Genomic DNA, 13,628 nt, shown 5'->3' with positions numbered 1-13,628 from the left:
GAAAAACTCTAGCAAGGAGGAGAAAAAGATATATCATTGGCAATGCCATTGGCATTTCACCACTTAGAGATGAGTCCATTTGGAGACATTTCTGTCCCTTCCATCCCCATATAACTAGTAACTTTCAAATACTACTAATACTTCTACTAACTCTTTTGAGGGCTTACACTCTTCTAAGTGCTTTTACATATGGTAACTCATTAAATTCCTCTAATAACTCCAGGAAGTACTACTATTATCTCCATTTTACAAGTGAGGAAACTGAGGCGCTGAGAGATTTAAGTAACTTGTCCAAGGTAACACGGCTAGTAAGTGGTACAGCTGGAATTCAAATATAGGGATTCTGGCTCCGAAGCCTGAGTTGTAAGAGCCCAATAACGTTGGCTGGATGACTGTAAGCCACATGCCAGCTCCTGTCTACCTGGGGCCCTCCCATACCCCACAAAGTGCCTGTACCTCATTATCGCACATGTCTCATCTTTAAATCAATTCCCTGCTCTTTCCAACTACTCCCTGCCCTCAGTCCATTTCTTTGGTCCCTCAGGTTGATGGCAACTCAATGTTTAAAATAGGTCTTCATGAAGTGTTTCTAGTTATGGGTAAATGAAATGAGAATTCAGCTGCAACAAGGAGACATCTAGTCCTAGGAGGGACTAAATCCATCTGAGAAGCTGCATCTCAACCTGCCTTACACATTTCAAAGGAAGGCACTTTGTGATTTGCAAGTGCATCAAACTATTCAATCATAGCTGATGCACATGGAAGCTCTACAACAATGTTATTTTCATGACCTAGGAAGCTTCATGAAAGTAATGAAAAAATCAGCATTAAGACAGAACATTTTTATTTATCACCATCTGAGGCTTCTTTCTGGCTTCTAACTCTAGTTTTGTAGATCTTCTATAAGATATCAAGAAATAAAAACCAAAAACCAGGAGATGCATCAATATGTAAAGTGTTTTATATATTTGTTGAGTAGAAGTGGTTAAAAAATTAAGAATTAGTCCTGGTTGCAAAATAACTTTAAGCACAAGACCTCAATTACTGATTAATGTTGAAAAGATTATATTTAAGAGGAAAAAATATTCTGTCATGAGCATCAAGTATTTGATATTAGCACAAGTAGAACATTTCCTCACCACTTTTTTGTGACTTAATAATTGTAAATCCAGGGAATGGGCAAGTGGATGAGTTTGAATTCATAACTGCCCATTAAGAGAATTGGATTCTTGTATCAAAACTACCCGTAGGGTATGTGACCTTTACCTACTTTATTTATATGTACAAATAAGGTTAATCAAATAGTCCTTCTACTTATTTTATGAGAGCACTGAGAAAAGAATTTATTTATTCCTTTTTTTTTTTTTTTTTTTTTTGAGACAGTCTCACCCTGTGGCTGAGGCTGGAGTTCAGTGGCATGATCTTGGCTCACTGCAACCTCCATCTCCCGGGTTCAAGCAATTCTCATGTCTCAGCCTCCTGAGTAGCTGAGATTACAGGCATGCGCCACAACGCCCAGCTAATTTTTGTATTTTTAGTAGAGATGGGGTTTCACCATGTTGGCCAGGCTGGTCTTGAACTCCTGACCTCAGGTGATCCTCCTGCCTTGGCCTCCCAAAGTGCTGGGATTACAGGCGTGAGCCACTGTGCCCAGCCTACTGAGAAGAATTTAAATTATGGAATGGATGACAAAACCTTGATTGTGAATAAGCTCTTGAAAATGCATCAGATCACTGAAGCGAAGTGAACAAATGTTCCAACAGAAGTGTGAGGAAGAATATCACACAGACGTTTCCTTATTTACCATGAGTGAAGTTCTCAAAAGTCAGAGAGTTGTCTAGTCCAGCCCTTTCCATTAGAGAGGAGGTCTCTCAGTATACTAAGAGTATTTCAACAAAAGTAAATATATATATGAGAAAGACTTGGGCAGTAAAGAAAAAAAAAGATTTTTATTTTCTAATTATTCTTTGTTAGTAAGGGCCCTAAATCTAGAAGTGTATATGCTGGAACACACTAGACCATGATACAAGAACAATCAAGGACAAAACAAAAAGGAATTTAGAATGAACAGATTATTCCCCGACTCACACTGTGAGGGGTTATAACTAGTCCCTTAGTGACCAATCTCAGCAAGGCAGTCATTCAAGAAACCTGTGAGTCACTCTTGACATTCCGTCTTTTTCCTACACCATAGCCAAATCCTATAGGTTCTACTTCCAAGATTAAAAACAAACGCACTTTTCTGTATCACCCCTGTAACCATCTCAGTCTAACCCTCCATCATCTCTTGCCTGAACCGGCCTTCCATTGCTCTCCCATTTTCCACTACTCTATGTTTTCCCTAGATAGCAGTCAGAGGAATTTTTTAAAACTGTCCAGTGGATCTCCTAGTCCGTGCACTAAAAAATCCTCCAATGGCTTCCCAAAATACTTGAGATATAATCCAAATTACCTAACATGACCTGCAAGGTCTTCATGATCTGGCCCCTGCTTCCCTCACCACTGTTCTTTATTTTTTACATACCGCTTTCCACCTCACTCCTGCACACTGGCTCCCTTTCAATTATTCAAACCCAGTGAATTGTTTGCTGCCTCAGGCCATCGTACTTCCTGCTGTCTCTGCTTAAAGGCTTTTTCTGTCTATTCTTTACCAAACTCATTTATCTTTCAGATAACAGCTTAAAAATCACTATATCAGAAAGGCCTTCCCTTGGTTCTCCAACATAAATTAGGGCTCCCTTTTACATGCTTCCATCATACCAGTTATTTACTTTCACATAATGTCTAAGGGTATGTAATCACTTATTTGTGTATATGTGTGCATATGTGTGTATTTGTATACTTTCTTTTTTGGTCTCCCTTAACACATTATAAGCTCCCAGAGGACACAAACCATCTGCCTTTTGTCTATTACTGAATACCCAATGTTCAGCACAGTCCTTGGCACAATATGTATTTTTTTGAATGGATAAATGACCTTGTAAGGTGGGTAACTCCTTACTATAGATGAGGATACTAAGATCCAAGGTTATTAAGCAACAGAAAAACTGAATCAGTATTCTAATGTCTGCCTAGAAAGTACTAGAAAAAAATTTTTTTCCAGCATGATCTGTTTGAATCTGAAGAACAGTAGATTATTACTGTCTAGCCCAATACTGTGATTTCTACTAGTTTTTTCCAGATGGCCACATATGCATTCACATGTATATGCAGACTTATATTCTAAGTGGTAAAATTTTCAAAGCTTTCTTTCTTGGAAGAAAATATTTTCTGATTTTTCTGTTTTTCTTTCTACTCAGCTACAATTCATGATCCTTGGACACTATTCAGTTCATTAGAGTCAGACACAATGAAAGAACGAGCAAGGGACCAAATGGACATTTTTTGCTGGATCAGTGGAGGTACTAGATTCAAACAATCATTTAATGACTTAATAACTAACTTTTCAGAATGTTTTCCTTAAAATAATTTTGTGAAACTCATTTCTAGTCACTGCAGGTAAAATTTCTTCCAAAACCTTTTAGGTTAATTCTGTTGCTATTTCTACTATAGCACAACTACATGATTTAAAAGGCCAGGTTTCCATGCAGGCTTTCATTATTTCACTGCCTTCAGTGAAAGCATGAGAATCTCTGCTGTGTCCTTGAGAGCAGCCTCAAGTCAAATAAAAAGTAGACTTTAATTGCACTGAGCATGTCTGCAGGGAGGATAAACACTTTTTCTCTACTCTTGTAAGTTCAGTAGCAGAAGCCTGCAAATTAAATTGACAAATGACAGACAAACAGGAGAAAAGGTTTATTTCATATGCACATGGGGGGCCTCACAGAAAGGAAGTGAAAACCCCAAAAAGCAGTTAGGCAGGCCTGAGAGCTTATATACCATTTTTTTAAAAGGTGATAAATTGTGGAGAAGTGAGAAGACAAAGGAAAAAGGGGTGGGACTTGTGAAGGTGGTAAATTGTGGCCGAGTAAACTATATGAGGGAAACTATTGGAAGACAAGGGTTATTTTGCAAGGTTTGCCATATGACTCAAGTTGGTGCTCTGGTGATAGGAATCTCCTCCTCCTAGTGTGGGATGGGGAGGAGGAACAACCTCACAAAGGGAAATTTATATCCTGCTTTTAGGCAGAAATGGGAAAAGCAGAGTGTTTCTTCTGTTCTGCTGTTTCTTAATTGCCTTCAACTCCAAATAATGCTTGTGTCAAAGTGGCATATTTTGGGGTGGCATATTCTGGATCTCCTTCAATGTCCAACAATCCCAAGGAAATGGAAAAGTGGGGAGGAAAGAAATGATTTTGGGGGAACCCCCTTTCAGGAAGTTTTTCTCAAATTTGGATCCCAGAAGTACTCTCTGAGACCCTCTAGGATTTTCTTTTTTTTTTTCCCATTAAAAAGAAATGTGGCAAGATATACATAAAACATAAAATTTACCATTTTTAGCCATTTTTAGGTATAAAGTTCAAGAGCATCAAGTTTATTCACATCGTTGTGCAACCATCACCACCATCTATCTCCAGACTTTCTTCATCTTGCAAAGCTAAAACTGTAGAGATAAAACACTAACTCCCCATTCACCACCTGCCCTTCCTTTCCCACAACCACTTCCCACCCCCCAACTGTCTCTACGAATTTGACTACTCTACGTACCTTATATAAGTTGAATCATACAGCATTTGTCCTTTTGCGACTAGGCATAATGTCTTCAAGCTTCATCCATGCTATAACTTGTGTCAGAATTTCCCTCTCTCTCTTTTATTTTTGAGACAGGATTTGCCCAGGCTGGTCTTGAACTCCAGGATTCAAGTGATCCTCCCATCTCAGCCTCCTAAGTAGCTGGGATTACAGGGATACATCGCCACACCTGGGTCCCTCCTTTTTTAAGGCTGAATAATATTTTATTGCATGTGTATACTACATTTTGTTCATCCGTTCATCCATTGATGGACACTTGGGTTGCTTTCACCCTTTGGCTATTGTGAATAATGCTGCTATAAACATGGTTGCACAAATTTTTTTTTGAGTCACTGTTTTCAATTCTTTTGGATATATACTCAGAAGTGGAATTATTTAATCATACGATAATTCTATTTTTAATGTTCTGATGAACCATACAATTTTCCATAGTGGCCGTACCATTTTACATTCCCACCAGCAGCACACAAAGGTTATCATTTTTCCACATCCTTGCCAACACTCATATTTATTTTCTGTTCTGCTTTGTTTATAATCATCATTTTAATGAGTGTGAAGTTGTATCTCATGGTTTTGAGTTGCATTTCCCTCATGATTAGTGACCTTGAGTCTCTTTTCATGTGCTCATCGGCCATTTGTATACCTTCTTTGGAGAAATGTCTATTCAAGTCATTTGCCAACTTTTTAATTGTTTTTTCTTTTCTTTTCTCAGAAAGGGCATCAGTACGTTACTCAAGTTTAAGAGATACTGCCAACCAAATCCTAGAGATAAATCTGTTAGCTGCTTGATATTAAATTTCTTACAAATACTATTGCTATTATAGGTAAAATAATCTCCACTAATTTTTAAAATTATTAAGTGTGAAGTATAATTCACATACAGAAAAATGTGCATAAGAGTACAGCTTGAATTTTCACAAATGGACACGCATTTATAACTAGCGCCAAAATCAACGGAGAGAACCTCACTAGAAGGAAGCCCCTCTTCCAGTTGCTAACTGGAAGCCCCTCGTCTAGTCGCTAACTCCTTCCAGTCACTATCCCCTGCCCACCAAGGTCACCATTATGCTAACTTTGAGCCTCTTAGTTCTTCTGTTTTTGTAGTTTATAGAAACGGACTTATGCCATGTGTACTTTTGTTGTCTTTTTATGCTGGGAGTTAGGTTTCCGCAGTTGATTCACGTTATTGCCCGTAATTGCAGATGCTTTTTTGCGTTGCTGTATAGTGTTTCATTATATGAACTCTGTGTAATTTCATTCATTTATTCTATTGTTGATGGTCTTTTGGGTTATTCTCATTAAGGAATTATTACAATAAATGCAGCTACGAACATTCTGATACCTGCCTGTCCGTGCACCCTAAGTATTCGTTTCTCTTTGCTCTATATGGAGGCGTGGAACTGCGGGGCCATAGGGTATGCACATTTTGCAGACAGTCCCAAACTGTTTTTCAAAGGAGTTGTTCCAGTTTACATTCCAGCAGCAGAGTAGAAGAATGCAGTTACTCTACATCCTGGCCAGCACTTGGTATTTTCCATCTTTTTTTTCTATTCTATTTTATTCTGAAATATAAAAACAACTGAAGCAAAGTTGAGATTGCTTTTGCGGAACCGTTTCGTTTTTGGTTCGCTTCTCTGAATAATTAACCATCTCAGGCTTCTATTTTGTCCTGCAGGCTGTGTGAGTGCGTTTTCGACTTTGCTCGACATTTTTTTGCTCACTTGGCCACTTAAGATGTCATCTGGTCAAGAAAATAAGGTAGGTGTCCGAAGCGGGGCAAGCCCTTTGAGGACTCTGGAAGTGTGATAACTCTGTAGGCGAAACTCATGCGGACCGTCATTGGCCGATTTCTCTTTTCTAGAGTTCACGATCTAGGAGATCCTGCTCGCCTCTGATCTCCCCACTGCCCTCCCGGGCTCCCTTGGAGGCGCCTGGAAAGCTGAGCCGCAGCCAGCCACCCGCCAGAACAGGGGCGGGGCAGGGCCGCGGGTCCGCACAGAGCATGCGCAGACGAAGCACGGCGCATGCTCCGCAGCGCGGCGGGTCCACAGATGAGGGGAGTCGAGACTCCCGCGCCCCACTACCCCCGGGGGAGCTGCTGCTGAGCCACTCAGTCTGAGCCCTGGCTACTAATAAAGTTCGTTTAAAAATCATAATTATTCTTAAGAGATCGAAAGAGGGTGCGAACTAGCCGCTCGGCCCCGCAGGGAGAGCTGGCGCGTCGGGAGGAGGCAGCGGCGGCAGCGGTTGCGCCGCGACCAGGAGGAGCCGGTGGCGCCGGGCGGCGGGTCCGCGGCCGGTGGGAGACGGTGAGTAGCGGCTAGCGCTGCGGTGCAGCGGCGCTGCACTCACTCGCCCTCTCCAGGGGCTGGGGGTTCTTCCGGCTCCACTGGGGAAGAGTCAGCTTCTCCCCTGGGTCCCGGGTTGTGCCTTACTCTCCGAAGTGGGCAGGGGTATCGAGGGCAGGGGCCTCCAGGCCCGGCTCCCCCATCCCCCGGTTCGGACCGCCGAGCGCCGGCTCTCCCCTCCCTGAGCACCGATCCCAACTTCCAGCTAGAGAAGGTGGGCGGCAGCGCCAGCCCGGCGCCCCCTCCCAGCTCCCAGCGGTGGGTACCTGGAATTGCCTGGTAGGCGGGAAAGAGGGGTGGAGCGAGGGCGGCGCTGCGTCCCCAGTCTGGCCGAACGTTCGGCTTTTTGCCTGCCCCAAGTCCCGAATGGGGAAGGGGCGACCCGGGCTGGGCCAGACACCAGTAAGGGCGTGAAGTGCTCAGGTTAGGTTTGATGGCGAAGAAAGTCCTCAGCTCCACCCTGGCATTTAGACTCCTCCCTGCAGTGCGACCACTCTTTACCCGCGACCCCACCCTTCCCTAGTTTCTTGTTCATAGAGTGCTGGAATATGAATGAGCCAAATTGTCCTGTTCCATTGACACTGGTTGCTACAGAATTAACTTTACTCGGAGATCCGAGGAGCCATCGGCAGTTCCCAGGAGTAAGAACCTGAGAGCGTGTGAGAGTAAGAACTTCATTATCAGGAGCTAGTGAAGTGGCAGTAGGGTCTGAAAAGGGCTGTTAACTTCTCTAGGTTTTTATGTATCTCCTAACATCTAGGTAATTTCATTGACCCTAAGAAGTTTTTCAGTATTTTTACAAATATAACCTGTACTTCTACTTAAATAAAGGCTGTTATGAGAAAACAACCTTTTGATTAGTGAGTTAACTCACCCTTTGCTTCTCTAATTTATTAGACCGCATTAGCAAAATGTTAAAAGTTTTGGGGAAAGGGTATTTATATAAAGTATTATTGTCGAGGTTTTTAATTGTACTCAGAATTATGCTTATTTCTAGGAACGTAATTGTTTTGATCTAGTGCTTTAAATCTATAGTTTCTGAAAAGCAAGAGTCCGACTGCCTGTTAAAATTTAATTTGGCTTTTTTCTTTAAATTTAATTTAAGGAAATTAATTTATTATTTTAAAAAGTGTATGGTAAAATTGATTTTTTTCGATGTACAGTTCTGCGAATTTTAGACTCATGTAACCACCACTACAATAAGGATGTAGAACAAATCTATCGCTCCCCCCGCCACAGAAAAAAAAACCTAATGTGATCCCTTTATATCATACTCCTTACCCCTGGCAGTTACTAATCTTTTCTAGAAATGAAATCATAACAGTTGGTAATCTTTCGATATTAGCTTTTTTTCACTCAGCATAATGCCTTTAAGATTTCTCCAAGTTGTTTCATGTATGGATAATTTATTTTTTTATTGCTGAGTACTATTTTATTATGTGGATATGCCACAGTCTGTTTCAACATCTGCCCATGGAAGGACATTGAGGTTGTTTTCAGTTTTCTGTGATTATGAATCGATCTGCTATAAATACCATGTACAGGTTTTTGCATGGACATGTTTTCATTTCTCTAGGGTATTGCTAGGAGTGGATTGCAGGGTCATATGGTAAATGTATGTTTAACTTTTAAAAAACTGTTAAACTGTTTTCTGGAGTATCTGTGTCATTTTGCATTCCCACAAGCAACATGTGAGAGTTCTAGTTGCTCCACATACTCCCAGCATTTGGTAGTGTCAGTTTTTTTAAATTTAGCCATTCTAATAGGTGTGTAGTGGTATCTCCTTGTGGTTTTAATGTGCCTTTAACTAATGGCTAAAGATGTACATGTTTTCATGTGTTCATTTGCCACATGGAGTCGTTGGTGAGGTATCTGGCAAAGTCTCTTGCCCATTTTTAAATTGGGCTGTTTTCTTACGTTGAGTTTTGAAGGTTCTTTATATGTTTTGGATACAAATTATATGTTAGATACGTGTTTTTCAGGTATTTTCTTCCAGTCTGTCTTTCTTTTCATTCTAACAGTGTCTGTCAGACAGCAATGTTTTTAATTTTGGTGAAGTCCAGTATCAGTTTTTCCTTTTATGGGTCATCTGGTGTCATGTCTAAAAACTCTGCCTAACAGGTCAAGATTTTCTCCTTCTAAAAATTGTTTTATAAAAGTGTTCCATTTAGATCTGTGATCCATTTGAGTTAATTGTATAAGGTATGAAGGTTTACTTTTTTGCATATGGATGTCCAGTTGTTCCATCACTATTTGTTGAAAAGACTGTCTTCTTTCCATTGAATTGCTTTTGCACCTTTGTTAAACATCAATTGTCTTTATTTGTGAGGGTCTATTTTGGGCCTGTTTTGTTCCACTGATTTACTTAGCTTTCCCTTTGCCAGATTACACTTTGTTAATTTAGCATTATAATGTCTTAAAACCAGGTAGTATAATTTCCTCCAGTTTTATTCTTTTTCAAAATTGTTTTAGCTATTCTGATTCTTTTACCTTTGTGTATAAAGTTTAGAATCAGCTTGTGGATACAGAAAAATTTGGCTGGTGCTTTGATTGAAATTGTGTTACACCCATAGATCAATTTAGGGAGAATTGCTGTTTACTTTGTTGAGTCTCCCAACCTATGAACATGATATGTCTTTCCATTTATTTAGGTCTTTGATTTGTTTAGTGTTTTGTAGTTTGCAGCATACAGATTGTGTACATGTTTTGTTACATTTATACCTAAGTATTTAATGTTTTTGGAGCTATTGTGAATCTCATTCTAAAAAATACTGGTTTCAAATTGTACATTGTTTGTACACAGAAATACAATTGAATTTTGTGTGTTGTACATATATGTCCTCTGACTGCTAAACTCATTAGTTCAGGGTTTGGTTTTTGAATTTTTGGTGGATTCCATGGGTTTTTCTACAGAGATAATCATGTCATTTGTGAATAGAGAAAGTTTTAATTTTTTCCCAATCTGTGTTTTATTTTTGTTTCCTATTACAATGACTAGAACTTCATGTATGATGAATAGGAGTAGTGAGAATATATATCCTTACCTTGTTCCCAATGTGAGGGGAAAGCAATCTGTCTTCCAGAATTGTTTTATGTTATAGATGCTTTTTTTTTCTTTCTTTTTTTTTTTGGAGACAGAATCTCACTCTGTCACCCAGGCTGGAGTGCAGTGGCAGACGATCTGAGCTCACTGCAACCTCTGCCTCCCGGGTTCAAGCAATTCTTGTGCCTCTGTCTCCTGAGTAGCTGGGATTACAGGCGAGCAACCCCACACCCAGTTAATTTTTTGTATTTTTGGTAGAGACGCAGTTTCACCATGTTGTCCAGGCTGGTCTCGAACTCCTGACCTCAGTGATCAGCCTGACTTGGCCTCCCAAAGTGCTGGGATTACAGACATGTGCCACTGTGCTCGGCCTATAGATGCCTTTTACCAGGTTGAAGAAGTCCCATTCTATTTCTAGTTTGCTCAGAGTTTTCTCACAAATGTTGAATTTTGTCAATATTTCTTCTGCATCAATTGATATTATGTTGTTTTTTTCCTTGAGCTTATTAATATGGTGGATTACATTGATTGTTTTTTGAGTATTTAACTAGCCTTGCATTCCCAGAATAAAGTCCACTTGGCTGCAGTGTATTGTTTTTTAAATATTGCTGAATTCAATTTATTAATACTTTGTTGAAGATTTTTACATCTTTGTTCAGAAGAGTTTGTCTAATTTTCTTTTTTGTAGTGTCTTTTTGTGGTATCAAGATAATGCTGGCTTCATAAAAAGAGTTGGGAAGTGTTTCCTTGTCTCTATTCTGGAGGAGATTGTGTACACTGGTGTTAATTTTTTAAATGTTTAGTAGGATTCTTCAGTGAAACTGCCTGATCCTGTAGATTTCTTTCTGAGTTTTTACATTACAAATTCAATTTCCTTCATAGTTATAGGGGTATTCAAATGGACCTATATTATATTGGGTGAATTATGGTCATTTATACTTTTCAAAAATTTGGTTCATTTTGTCTGGGTTGTCACATTTATGTGTGTAGGGTTGTTACGTTATCCTTTTGAGTCTGCAGAGTCTATGTTGCTATCCCCTATTTTATTCCCGGTATTAGGTATTTGTGTCCTCTCTCTTTTTTGTGTTAGTCTCACTAAAGTTTTGTTAAATTTATTGATCTTCTCAAAAAGCCAGCTTTTTGTTTCATCAGTTTTTCTGCTTGCAATTTCATTGATTTCTGTTCTTTTTTAGTATCTTCCTTTTTTTGCTTGCTTTGGGTTTATTTTGCTCTTCTTCTAGTTCTTGAGGTGAGTGCTTAGATTATTGAGTTGAAACTTTTTTCCTTTTCTAAGGTAAGCATTTAGCGCTCTAAATTTTCGTATCTTAGGCTGGGCACGGTGGCTCACACCTGTAGTCCCAGCACTTTGGGAGGCCACGGCGGGTGGATCACTTGAGCCAGGAGTTAGAGAACTGCCTGGCCAACATGGTGAAGTCCTGTCTCTACTAAAAATACAAAAATTAGCCCAGCATGGTGATGCATGCGTGTAGTCCCACCTACTCGGGAGGCTGAGGCAGGATTGTTTGAACCTGGGAGGGGGAGGTTGCGGTGAGCCGAGCGAGATCAGGCCACTGCACTCCAGCCTGGACTACTGAGTGAGACTTTGTCTCAAAAATAATAACAATAAAATAAATTATATTTTCCCATTTCAGCACTAATTTAGCTGTGCCCCACAAAGTTTCACATGTATTTTCACTTTCATTTAATTTTGTTTTTTTTTTTTTTTTACTTGTAACTACTACTTTGAATCTTGGATTGTTTGAAAAGTGTGTGCTTTTAGTTTCTGTCTGGAGATTTCCCCGTTTTATCTTTCTGTTATTGATTTCTAGTTTGATTCCATTGTGATCAGTGAACACATTCTGTATGATTTCCATTATTTTAAGTGTGTTTGAGACAGGAGGTCAGTAGATCTGGTTCCACAAGATACAGGTCTTAAAAGATCCCCACTGACAAAACAGGATGCAGTAAAGAAGCTGGCCAGAACCAAGATGGTCATGCAAGTGACCTCTGGTTGTCCTCACTGCTCATTATATGCTAATTATAATACATTAGCATACTAAAGGTTACTGCCATCAGCACTGTGACAATTTATAAATGCCGCGGCAAGGTCTGGAAGTTACCTTGTATCGTCTGAAACAGGGAGGAACCCTCAGTTCTGGGAATTCCCCCATCCCTTTCCCAGAAAAGTCAAGAATAATCCACCCCTTGTATAGCATATAATAAAAAAAAAACCATAAAAATAACCAACCACCAGCCCTCAGGGCCGCTCTGTCTATGGAGCAGCCACTCTTTTATTCCTTTACTTTCTTAATAAACTTGCTTTCACGTCACTCTGTCGGCTCACCCTTGAATTCCTTCTGCACAAAGCCAAAAACCCATGTGGCCTCCTGGGCTGAACTCCAGTTTTGGGGTTTGCCCTGTGACATGTTGATGTTTGTTTTATGGCCCAGAATATGTTCTATCTGGGTACTTGAAAGGAGGTATATTGTGCTGTTGTATAGACAGTTCTATAAATATCAATTAAATTCTGATTTTATTGTGTTTTTAGAATTCCATTTTGATTTATCTGTGTGTTTTTGAGAGTACCTGCTTGTATTATTGTTTTAGTGGTTGTTCTTGGTATTACATTATATATATAGTCATGCATTGCTTAACGATGGGGATGCACATTATGGTTTTGTCATTGTGTGAACATACTAAAATGTACTTACACAGACCTAGATGGTATAGCCTACTACACATCTAGGCTGTATGCTATTAGAGCTTATTGCTCCTAAGCCACAAACCTGTACACTGTTACTGTATTGAATACTGTAGGTACTTGTAACACATTGGTAAATATTTGTGTATCTAAACATATTTAAACATAGAAAAGGCATAGTAAACATATGGCATTGTAATTTTAAAGGACCACTGTTATATATGCAATCCATCATTGACCGAAATGTTGTTATGTGGTGCATGACTGTATATGTGATTTATCACCGTAATTTATCATTGCAGTCAATATTTTATAAATTCAAGTGAAGTGTGGAACCCGTACCTCCCTTTATAGTCCTTTATCCTTCCCCATTTGTAATTGTCTTAAATATTTTCCCTACATATATTGAACACCACATTGGACAGTTTTATAATTTTTTTTTCAACTATCAAACATAGTTTAGAACACTCAAGAGAAGGGAAGTCTGTTGTATTTAACAATATTTTTGCTCTTACCATGTTCTTTCTTTTGTTCTGATACTCCAAGTTCTTCTTTTAAAAAATTATTTCTTTTCCACTGAGAACTTCCATTAGCTGTTCTTTTGCATTGGTCTGCTGTCAACAAATGCTCTTAGTTTTCCCTCATCAGAGATTACCTTGATTTCCTTATCATTCCTAGAGGATATTTTTGTTGGATATATAATTTTGAGTTGACAGTTCTTTTCTTTCAACACTCAAAAAATGATGTGCCACTTCCTTCTGGCCTCCATGGTTTCTGAGGAGAAATTCACTGTCATTCAAATTACTTTTCCCCATCCTTTTTCTCTGGCTGCTTTCAAAATGTT

General features: G+C 39.4%; 2 protein-coding genes across 4 annotated transcripts in view; one reads left to right on the top strand and one right to left on the bottom strand.

Annotated features, from left to right (window-relative positions):
- Nucleotides 1–7,499, bottom strand: part of PRIM2 (DNA primase subunit 2) — a 424,713-nt gene extending 417,214 nt beyond the window's left edge. Inside the window, exon 1 of the mRNA XM_063707683.1 lies at nucleotides 7,307–7,499. The gene's annotated coding sequence lies outside the window, so the exon portion shown is untranslated. The remainder of the gene's footprint in view (nucleotides 1–7,306) is intronic.
- Nucleotides 6,105–13,628, top strand: part of RAB23 (RAB23, member RAS oncogene family) — a 34,067-nt gene continuing 26,543 nt past the window's right edge. The window contains exons 1-2 of one of the 3 annotated variants that reach the window (XM_055391882.2): nucleotides 6,105–6,219; nucleotides 6,368–6,450. The gene's annotated coding sequence lies outside the window, so the exon portion shown is untranslated. Of the gene's footprint in view, nucleotides 6,220–6,367; nucleotides 6,451–6,599; nucleotides 7,299–13,628 lie in introns of those variants that run through there. The other 2 variants (XM_031011800.3, XM_055391879.2) reach the window with 2 other exon arrangements.

This window comes from Gorilla gorilla, chromosome 5, assembly GCF_029281585.2.
Source record: "Gorilla gorilla gorilla isolate KB3781 chromosome 5, NHGRI_mGorGor1-v2.1_pri, whole genome shotgun sequence".
NCBI lineage: Eukaryota > Metazoa > Chordata > Mammalia > Primates > Hominidae > Gorilla > Gorilla gorilla.
The sequence above is the reverse complement of the archived record's forward strand: the minus strand, read 5'-3'. Positions and strand labels throughout refer to the sequence as shown.